The sequence below is a fragment of the Ceratotherium simum genome, chromosome 20 (assembly GCF_057802395.1).
Source record: "Ceratotherium simum simum isolate JZ-2026a chromosome 20, ASM5780239v1, whole genome shotgun sequence".
Lineage (NCBI taxonomy): Eukaryota > Metazoa > Chordata > Mammalia > Perissodactyla > Rhinocerotidae > Ceratotherium > Ceratotherium simum.
In genome coordinates, this window is record NC_141919.1 from 10,786,479 (window position 1) to 10,798,901 (window position 12,423).

The window sequence follows — 12,423 nt, forward strand, 5'->3', positions numbered from 1 at the left end:
CCTTATTTTACTTAATGATGGCCCCAAAGTGCAAGAGTAGTGATGCTGGCAATTCGGATATGCCAAAGAGAAGCCATAAAGTGCTTCCTTTAAGTGAATGGGTGAAAGTTCTCAGCTTAATAAGGAAAGAAAAAAGGTTGTATGCTGAGATTGCTGAGATCTACAGTAACTTTTATTACCATGTATTGCTATATTGTTCTATTTTTTTATTAGTTATTGTTGTTAATCTGTTATTGTGCCTAATTTATAAATTAAACTTTATCTTGGTGTGTATATATAGGAAAAAACATAGAAATATGAAGGATTTGGTACTACCTGAAATTTCAGGCATCCACTGGAGGTCTTGGAACGTATCCCCCCAGGATAAGGGGCTATGATTGTAAAGGATCATTTCTGCAGATAGTAACAGAAGTCACCTGGAAGAGAGATTTAAGTTACCTTAGTTGGGGGTTCGTTGGAGGGGACTGAAGACAGCAATCCCAGTGATTTTTTAAAAAATATGTTAGATAATGTCACTCTTCTGCTTAAAACCTTCCAATGCCTTTCCATCCCGTTCAAGTAAAACCCACAGTCCTTATCATGGTCTTCAAGGCTCTGCATGGTCTCCTTCCTCCTCTAGCCACAGTGTTTCTCATCCAGCACTATCCAATAGTAATATATTGTGAGCCACATATGTAATTTTGAAATTTAGAAACATTAAAAAATAAAAAGAAATAACTGAAATTAATTTCAGTAACATACTTTAACCCAGTATACTCTGAATATTATCAATTCAACAGGCAATCACTGTAAAAACTATTAACGAGAGGTATTTCACCTTCAATTTCATACTAAGTCTTTGACATTCAGGCTGTATTTTAGAATCACAGCACATCTGTGTGTTGACCAGCCACATTTCATGTGCTCAACAGCCACCTGTGGCTCATGACTACCTTACCAGACAGTCTCTTCAATTTCTCTCTTACAGATCACTCTGTTTTAGCTGCCTTGGCCTCTTGCTCAGCCTCCTTGCTGTGCTTGTAATAAAGCAAACACATTTTTCACCTCAGTAAGGTTGCCAGATTGAGAAATTTAAAATGCAAACACCCATTTTAATTTGCATTTCAGTTAAATATTAAATAATTTTTCAGTGTAAGTATGTTCCAAATATTACAAGGGGCATACCGGCAACACACAGGGATACATTGACATAAAATGGAACATACTACTATTTTATCTGGCTGCCCTGCACCTCAGGCCATCTGCATCTCCTCTTCTGTCTGCCCAGAATGCTCTCTCCCAGTCACTACGCTTCCCTCAGTTCATTCAGGTATCAACTCCAAGCCCTTAGGGAGGCCTTTTCTCATGACCCTATTTCCTATTGGAAATATGTCCGTGTCCCCACATCATTACTTATTATTTCTTTATTCTACATTGTTTTTATTACTACTTTATCTTTTTTAAATCTATTTTTATTTGTGTATTTTGCCCTCCCCCATTAGAGTATAGCTTCTATGAAAGCAGAACATTTGCTTCGTTCCCTATGGTCTCCCCAGTGTCAAGAAAAATGCCTGAAACATGATAGGCATTCAATAAATATGTGTTCAATAAAAAAGAGAAGAAAGAAATAGGGGAAAGATATATATATATATCACTTTTTCCATAATAGTGGAAAAATATTTTTTCCATAATAGTGGAATATTATTCCATAATATTTTTCCATTATATATATATATGAAAGCATGTATTTTTGAGTTGGACATTCATAGAATAGAATCTTGACTCTGCTCCTTACCATGTGTCTGACTCTTAATTTCTTAAAATGGGGTTTTATTGTGCATCTAAAATACTATTGTGATGGTTTAGAAAGTGTTTAACAAACCACTAGCAAAATGTCTGCCACATGATAAGCAGTAATAGTGGTGGTATGAACAATTGTAATAGTAATAATAGTAAATAATAGCAATAACTTTTGTTTTTCAGATTGACAATTCCTTAAGTGTCATTCCAAATTCTAAAAATTTCTAAAAATTGAGTCTTTTTTCAGAAGTTTGAGACATCTCATTTGGAGACAAAACCCATCTTGTGGTTACATGAGGCTATTAAGGATCTGTATTTCTATAACTTAGTGTGACTTTATATATATCATGGCAGAAATGTTCATGTGTTTGATTACAGGATGCTATCTCAGACCATCTGTGAATAGTTATATATTATAAAGCAAATGTGCCATAAACTTTCTTACATTTGAAAAATTATCTAAATTCTCAAATACATCTGGCCCCAAGATTTTAGTAAAGGAGACTAGACCTCTATTAGGTAGTTGCCAACCTCGAAGCTTTGCCAAATAGAACTTCAAAGAACAGCATACTGTTATGCCTGTCAAGTCTTGCTGTCCATTAGGTAGCTAGGTTTCCCAGAAGATATGAGTCTACATTTTTCTTTTCCCTAATAATCTTAGTGTATCTAGAAAAATTTTTAAAAGTCATTTGAGAAAACTCTGCTTTAACATGTCTATCATTTTCCCAATCCATTGGAAAAGAGCCAGATAATGCCAATTAAAGCCATTCCCATCACCCATTCATAAATTAGTGGCCTTTTGAGTGGAGATGGATCTCTGAAATTACTAGCCCTTCCATTTTAAGAAATGCTTTCTTTCTCAGAAAAAATCCTGATAGAAAGGAATTTATATCCACCCATATCTAAAATGATGAGTCTATAGATAGACTCTTGCATCCCCTTATCTTATTCTCTTGGGGTCAAATCTCTCTGCTGTCAAAAAGGAGCATAAGTGCAATGAAGAGAGCAGTTGTAAGGCAGACAGTATGTTTATGGTGAAGATATAGCTGGTGAAGAATATAACTGAGAACTTGTTGATTTTGCATGCTTTTATCCACAAATGCTTTTCCATATGGCTTCAGTCTTGTGTTCTGCACACGTTTTGAAAACTTCTCTGCAGTTCCTCATTCTTTCCAGTCCCAGGCATACATAACTACATAGTTTTACCTTTTATGTTATGAATAACTTACAAGATACATATAATAAACATATTACCTAACCTATTTTCTCTATTTTAATGCAATATACTACCATTCTTATCAGTACTTTAATTACTGTTCCACTTGAAAATAATACAAACAATAGATTCCTTAAAGCATTATTGCTATGGTCTGAATGTTTGTGTCCCCTCAAAATTCATATACTGAAATGCCAACCCCCAATGGGATGGTATTGGGAGATGGAGCCTTTGGGAGGTGGTTAGGTCGTGAGAGCAGAGCCCTCATGAATGGAATTAGTGTCATGGAATTAGTGTCCTTATAAAAGAGACCCCAGAGAGATTCCTTGCCCATTCCACCACATGAGGACACAGGGAGAAGGTGCCATCTATGAGGAAGTGGACTCTCACCAGACACTAAATCTGCCAGTGCCGTGATCTTGAACTTTCTAGCCTCCAGGACTGTGAGAAATAAATATAACCACCATTTATGGCAATCTGTTACAGCAGCCTGAACAGACTAAGACAATTGTTCTAAATCTATCTTCTCTAGACCTTTCTACATTTTGTCATGGATAACTCAGGTGTTGATTATAATTGTAGTTTTGGATATACCTAATTTGAAAAATAAATACTTTAAATTGATAAAAACATAACATTTTCCTGTAAACACTAGTGGAAACTCATATACACACTTAATGCTACCTATGCCCATTTTTGTACAGATCTGGACTTACAGCTCTTTTAACTTACCATTTTCCAATGGACAATAACATCATCAATTTATTTAAGCATTTTGAGACATATCATGACTGGGCTTTGAAGTGGACTTTGAGATGAGATCTTTGATGGTTACCTTTATAAGCATCCTTACTTTGACCACAAAATGTTGCAGGTGATATCGCTCTTATCTAGCCCAATGGTATGGTTCATTATCACTGAAAACAGTGGCTCCTTCAGATGGAATAAAGCACAAAGATGTGTTGCCTGGTTCATTCATTCCTTGACAATTGTATGCCAGGTGACCACAGAAGTGGCATGTAATATTTTAGTGACATGTCACAGGACCTCCTCATTGTTATGAGTCCATGTAGATATTTTAAAACTAATTCTAACTCAATTATATCTTTTTATATCTTGCTCCAATTTAAAAGAATCCCAATTCATAAGCTTTTTAAAAAATTAAGCTGCTAAGTGTACTTTTTATATGCAACACCCATCCACCAATACTATGTATTTTCACATCAAACTGTGTGAATTATAATTACTGAATTATCAAACTCTAAGAATTTTTTTCTTTGATAAGCTTAGATTTCTTTCAAGAATGCCAAAAATCAGTAATCCTGGTGCATTCATTATTATGTTGTCACATTTTGTATTTAGAAAAGAAATCAAACGCACAGCACACATAGCTGTGATCTGGCCGTTTTACACTGTTCCTGATCCATCTTCTGTCTGCTTTAGATCAGCGATTCCCAAACTTGGGCAGACGTCAAAATCACCTGGAGGGCTTGCTAAACCTGACTGCTGGGCTCCACTCCAGAGCTGCTGACTCGGTAGCATTTCTGACACATTCCCTGGAGAGGTTGATGCCATTGGTCTGGGGGCCTCACTTTAATAACCTCCAGTTTCTGTGGTGCTCCTTGTCAGCTTCTTCTTTACCCAGCATTGCCTGTATCAAAAGAGAAAGAAGCACCACCACCACCACCCCGGGGAGCACTGGGAAATTCGAGGCCATTTGATAACACAAACGCACTGTTTATTCTTAACGGGCAATAATAATAAAAGACAGAACCCAAACAAATGCAAGTTTTGACTAAAATGCTTCCATTCTTTTTTGTTTCTGTTTCTGGTAAAACAGAGACTTTGCTTCTCAAGCTGACCTGTGTCACACATCTTTCCTTATTATGGTTATTTTCTTTCTTGGTGATGTTGTTAAGTCTTTTGTTTTGCTTCACAAGTTTAATTTAGAACATTTCTCAGAGCTCTGGGCTAAATTCACAGAATTATTTTTGATTATCATGTCATTCTTCTACTATCCCCTAATTTACAAAGACCAGTTAAAAAGGACAAAAAATAAAAATTATTATAAAAGTATAAGAATATACATTAAGTGTTGTAAAATTCAAAACACCATTCAGGAAGTTCACAAAGGAAGATTTTCTATTGGTCCAGGTAACATAATACTCTCAGAATTCCTAAAACCATCACAAATAAGCCACTAGCTCAATTTTTTAAACATAAAAATAAACATAAGCCTATAGCTGTAATTTTGCATTCTTTGATAATTGCACTATCACTGTGAAGAATAAACACCTAGTCTCCACTAAAAGTAATCTAATTCACCAAAATGTTTTCTCCCATTGTACAATAGTCTCCCCTTATCCGCAGTTTCGCTGTCCGCGGTTCTCATTACCTGGGATCAACCACGGTCCAAAAATATTAACTGAAAAATTCCAGAAATAAACAATTCATAAGTTTTAAATTGTGTGCCATTCTGAGTAGCATGACGAAATCTCATGCTATCCTGTTCTGTCCCTCCCAGGACGTGAATCATCCCTTTGTCCAGCACATCCACGCTGTATCCACTACTGTCGTGATATCACAGTGCTTGTGTTCAAGTAACTCTTATTTTACCTAATAATGGCCCCAAAGTGCAAGAGTAGTGATGCTGGCAATTTGGATATGCCAAAGAGAAGCTGTAAAGTGCTTCCTTTAAGCTAATGGGTGAAAGTTCTCAGGTTAATAAGGAAAGAAAAAAGTTGTTTGCTGAGGTTGCCAAGATCTACGGTAACTTTTATGACCATGTATTGCTATAATTGTGCTATTTTTTTATTAGTTATTGTTGTTAATCTCTTACTGTGCCTAATTTATAAATTAAACTTTATCTTGGTGTGTATGTACAGGAAAAAACATAGTACAGATAGGTTTCGGTACTACCTCCTGTTTCAGGCATCCACTGAGGATCTTGGAAGGTTTCCCCTCTGGATAACGGGGGACTACTGTAATTAGGAACATCACATAATGAATTTCCTGAAATGATGATGAGTAAGGCCCCCAGGCTTCTATTCCAACGTAGGAATCCTTCCTTTCTCACCATGGGCCATTTCCCTTGCTTTAATTCTGGGATTGTTGATACAAGAGTTGGTCCAGGAGGTAGAGGGAACCTCTGCCCTGTGGTTGTATTGCAGGGCCGGTTAAGGGAGGATGACTAGCAGAGGTTCTTTTCAATGAGGTGACTATCAATAGAAGACTCTTTGAGAGCAAGGAACAAGAATTTAAGTAGATTCTGATAAGAGCTTGATAAGAGTCTCCCAAAGTGGACAGGAATTGAACTTGTTCCAGTGCAGTGGATTTTTTTTGTTCTGGTTTCCAAGACATCTTATCGTTCCTATTTCCCTTTTGGCCAAGCGTAATTGATTAATTTTTTTGTCTGTCCCCAATCTTCTTGTAATACCTGTCAGGAGAATGAATATATAATGCTTTTCTTTTCTCATTACTGTCCTGATAGTGTCACTAGAAATAACTAACGTGCCATTCTGTATTATTATGAGATTTGTTACACAAGCGATAAAGAACTAACATTTCTTATCTCATTCTATAGTCCCATTTTGCTTGCAAAGGAGCTGGCTCAGATAAAAATTAGCTTTGTGCTCAGGTTGAATTCATTCTGTGAAGTGATACTATTCCAAATGCATTATAGGAGGATTCCCCTGTTCTAAGTTCTGATGTGAGAGGATTTGTCTAACGTAAAAAAAAAAAAAAAAAATTGCTAAAGAAATACAAATGGAAATTTCAATGCATTTAAAAGAATGAGATAGGCTTTGTAATGCAAGCCCTCTTTTGTACATAATAGGGAAGAGAAAAATACGATGAAAAATCTCCACCATAAATTAAAGATAAAATCATTGGGAAGTTTGGTCTGTGAATATGTGTGTGTATGCATGCTTGCACACGTATTTTGTATCCTTTACAAAATAGCGGATCTGCTCGATTTAGGAAACTATGATAAGGCTATGTTAAAAGAATATATTATTACATACTGTAGATTCTACTGTTTACATGTAATATAAGTTAGAATGTGAGGATTGTAGAAGATAACCTCTAAAATTTTTTTTAAATCTTGCTCACTTGAAGAATCCCCTTTGACTTCAAAACAGGAGATTCATATTTAGATCAGCAAGCAGATCTTTGCAAATATTTATTAAACACGCTTCGTGTGTTCCACTCAGTAAGAGCAAGGTCAGCTGAATGCTGCTGTGTGTCTAGAAGAGTTCAGAGGTGTTGCCACAGAGACGTTTTGGAAAAGGACTTGTGTGTGTGTGTGTATGTTTGTTTATTGCTACTTTAAAAGAATAACAAGGGCAATCATATGCTGACTGCTTACTAGAGGCCCTGATCTCTTTCAGTCATGACGTGTATATGGGGTCTCCTTACAAACCATGTTAGGTAGAATTCTACATCGCTATTTTACAGATGAGAAAAAGGACTCGGCACAGTTAAGACACTCCCTCAATGTCACATAGTCACTAAGTGGCAGATGTATAATTGAAACTTCTATTTTGCTCCAAAGTCAACGCATTTTCTCCACTATTCTCTGTCGCCTCGGGTTGCAGCCTCTTCTGGAGTCTTCACTGCAGCAAGTCCTCCAAGAGGGAATCGTGTTGTACCATGGGCCAAGTCAGAGCACAACTGATTGTAGATGAATAAAAATTTGCATTTTCTTAACTAACGATGCGTAAGGTATATTTTCTTAGGTTGTAAATTGCTACAATTTGCAATTAGAATTATTGCACATCAAATATCCTATGTGTTTGGCACCTAATACAATATACGCGAATAGATGCTTTGAAGGTGTTGCTGTTACTGTTAATAAATTATACACATTCATATAAAGACCCATTCACTTTTGTAGGCTTTTGGTGAAATAGCCTCAGGGTTTAAAAAAAACAAACCCTGTCAGAGCAGGTAACTACGCCCTGTAAAACCCTAATGTTACAAGAGTATGGGATCCAGGATCACTGTGTAGGTTACCATAATTCCTGGGAGGTTTGTGTGGACACCAGATGCAGATTTTAGCAACTCTAAGATAATGGATAATACTTCTCATTATAGAGAACTAAGTTCACTCAACAGCCATTAAAAGAAACTAAAATTTCCAGCCAGACCTATGCCCAATGATATTGGGTCATCTGGATGTTTCAGCACCAAACTTTAGGGCCACCAACCTTGACTTTTAGTTAGTTGTAGAAACTAGTGCCCAATTAAAATGTTCCTTGGCAAGCAACTTTGTAAAGCAAGGCAGACTAATTACTGTAGGGAATGAGAAGAGAGCCATGCTTTAAATCATGCTGTCTAACCTCAGAAGGAGGAACAGGTCACTGCCAAGAATACAGCTGCAGAGGGGAATGAATAAGAAGGAATAAAATTTTCACTGATTTTAAATCTTACCCACCTGAAAGGGAATTGAATGACGCTATACCTTATTCTTGGGTTTATTTGATAACTGTCAGAATGTTGAATGTGTATGAAATGTTTTACAAATTCATGCACTAACATTTAAATTCTTACCCTATGCATATTTTAAAGTTACTGTTGTACTGGAATTGGTGTTACTATCATCGTGTACAATAAATAACGGCTTCAAGAGGTTTTTCAGCTAGTGGGGGTGAACGTGGCTTGCCTTCTTTGATGTTTTGTTCTCCTTTTATCTTCTATATTCTACTGTGGTATGATCACAAGCAAGAAATAAGCAAGAGAATCTCGATGTTTTCTTGAGCATAAGGGATGACATCGTCTGATGTACTTTTTAATGATTTACGTCTTGAGAAGAACCTATGTATAATGGTCTTCTCATCACTGCCAAAAAAACCCTCAATAGATTTATAGTCTCTTCCTGAAAGTTTGACCTGATTCTCAGTTCAACCAAAGCAAAGGTGGGCGATGTATTCACAATCTGTAGGGAAATCTATGTGATTGTAAGGTATAACACACACACATAAATAAGTGCACACACGTGCGCGTGTGCACACACACACACTTGCACATACACAAACACACAGAAATAAGCCTCACCAGAGTTCTATAAAGGGTGGAAAGGCTTTGACTTGGTTTTCTACTCTAAAAACAAGAATTTTGACTCCTATAGACAAGTAGATTGCATTAAATCCAGGCTTTTTTAGATGATAATAACTAGATATTCTTTAACTAAAGAGTGTTTGAAGATTGGAAAAAGAGGTATTTTGAAAATGAAAGAACCCAATCCACAAAATTAGAGCTTTACAAATATTATATCTCCCCCTAAATAAAAAAGTGTGATAGAGTTTGCCCTCCGTATCCGCGGGTTCTGCATCCGTGGATTCAGCCAACCACGGATTGAAAGGCTGGGGATGATTGTGTCCGTACTGAACATGTAGACTTTTTTTCTTGTCATTATTTCCTGAACAATACAGTGTAACAACTATTTATATAGCATTTACTTTGTATCAGGTATTATAAGTAGTTTAGAGATGATTTAAAGTATACTGGAGAATGTGTGTAGGTTATATGCAAATACTACACCATTTAAAATAATGGACTTGAGCATCTGTGGATTTAGATATCCATGGGGGTCCTGGAACCAATCCCTCGTGGAGCCCAAGGGATGACCATATATATATATATGTTTGTTTTTAATATCAACTTGCCATCTTTGCTTATTAAGAAAAAGGTGATGAACCTTCAACCACATAACTTAAAAAAATACTGGTGGATCTCTTTATTGTATTCTATATGCTGTTTGTTCCCAGGGATGTCATCTACTTTTCTGTGACCACTTCTTTCTTTAGGGGTCTATTAATAAATCCTATGTACATATGTATGTATGTATTTCTTATGTACTTGCTAAAAGTATTGTTCTCAACTAATGAGTCTTAATTTATTTATGTTTATGCATGATTTAGCTTCTCTCCAATAAGCTCTGCATGATGATGGCTATAGTTGAGCTATGTTTCAGCTCTTGTTCTCTTTGGCAACTGCATTATTTCTGTTCAATATGTGTTGCCCTTGCTCTGGTGGTTATATGGAGCTTTGAACTACTTTTCATCTGAAGAGTTGCTGCCTACTTGAGATGCAAGCAAAACTAATCTTCCATCTTTGGAGCACTATGAATTTTCTGCTTTAGCATCATTAAACATTCCTTTGGGAGTCATAATTCAGAAGTGGCTTGGGGGCATTATTGCTTTAACACTTTCCACCGAATATTATGGAAAATCCATTGTCCTATTGCTGAAAGCCCTCTGTGTAGTAAGACTTAAGTCTTCCTGGTCAGAGCTATGTGGAGAAGAATTTGAAATGTTGTAACACTTTTCTTGAATTTCTTCTTGTTGAGTGATGAACGAGGACTATTTGTAATCTGTAGAGCAGTACTGTCCAATAGAACTTTCTATGAAGACGGAAGTGTTCTATATCTGTGCTGTCCAATATGTTAGCCACTTATTACATGTGCTATGGAGCACTTGAAATGTAGCTAGTATGAATAAGGAAATGAATTTTAAATTTTATTTAACGTGTGGCTAGTAGCTACAGTATTGGATAGTGCAGCCTTAGAGACTAACTAGAATATTTATCTAGAAATTTGGTTTAGGATCTATCCATGTAGCCCTGCTTTATATTTGGGGCTCTACCATTGATTTTCAACCATTTAGTTATTAGGAAAAAAAAAAAACTTTTATATGTACTTATAAGTATATCTCTGTATACTATGTATACACACAAGTGTGTATATATCTATATATACACACACACACACACAGAGATCTATATCTCAAGAAGCCATCAATGTTGATAGAGACATGAGCACATAATACAATTAGAGAATGTCTGTATATTAGGATGTGTTCAACAGGCCCAATTCTTTTGATCTTCTTGAGTCAGTTGGAGAAAGAAGAAATTAATGAAGTGTTATCGTTTGCTTAGTTTTTAATTTAAGTATCATTCTCACATCCACTCATTCTTATTGGTGCTATATAAAAAGATTGCCTCATGTTAATGGAAATTTAGAAGACAAGATCATGGAGATTCCTTTGCTAGGTAAGAAGTTGTACCCGAGCTTCCCTACCTCATAGAGCTTCTGGTACCCTGCAGATATAGTTGTATTCTAAGAACCTGTCATTTAAATGGATGGATTAGAGGCTACATGGTAATACCTTGGCTGCATTACAAACAAGAATTTAAAATGTGTTTGATGAGATTATGTTCTAGACTCAGCACTGTACTTCACTAAAATTATCAAATCAACTTTTGGATTTGGTTATAGAACAGATTGCAGCAATATAATGCCACCATTTGAACACTGGGTAAAATTCGGTCTTTTTGGCACTTGACGTATGAAAGATAATGTTAGTCATTAGGAACTGTGCAAATCCTCTTGCCCACTTAGGTAGTTAGTAAAAATTTATTGAATGTTATTATTGATTGAATTTATTATTGGAAGGAATGTTCAAATCACATGTCACGATATTCATAGGTGAATATGAATTTCTTTCATTGAGTTAGAGAAAGTTTATTTTACTTGTCCCTAACAATTTTTCTTCTCTTTAGAAATTTTTGTTGGTTTCCATAATAATGTAATATATGATTACAATAGGTTTAAAAAAACAGAGAAAAGGAGAAATCAGAAAATTTTACCAAACATTCAATAAAATACAGTCATTTGTTACTGTTAAAAATTCTAATAAACTGAAGAACATAGAAACATTCACTACAAAATCAAGAATAAACGACATTTTAAAAATTTTTTAATGTTTTTATTTTTATTTTTTTCATTTTTCTGGTGGTACTGGCAAATGCAATAAGAAGAAATGACAATATTAGCTAGTTAGTGAATAAGAGGGTAGGAACAATTTGCCATTTGCAGACAATATATTTTTTTCCGTAGAGAATTTTAGAAAACAAACTAAAAATACTAGCAAGTTTTACAATTTAATACATTTACTGTGTTCCGTAACTGTAATGTATTGATTGAGGTTGCAAACACAGAAATTAGACTGGCTGATTTCAATTACCACAAGGATGTGTAATTTTGGGTAAGTCACTTACTTTCTCTGTGACTTACTTCCCTGAGCTATCAAATGCAGATAATAAAAGTATTTACCTTATAGAGTTATATGTATTAAATGGCATGATTCATATAAATGAACAAAGTATCTGGCACATAGTAGATGTTCAATAAATGTTAGTTTGTTAGTAAATTAATTATCATTTTTGATGCTTGGTAGATATAACAGAGGTAAATGATTCCACTCACAGTAGCAAAAATATGAAAGTACGAAAACATTAGTTCAAAAGGGGATAGTGATAAATTGGGAATTTTAAGGTTTTTTTTTTTTTTTTTTACTAGACATGAAAAAAGACAGTAGATGATGTATATTGTAAACCCTACAGCAACTTTTGACTTAAAATAAGTATAA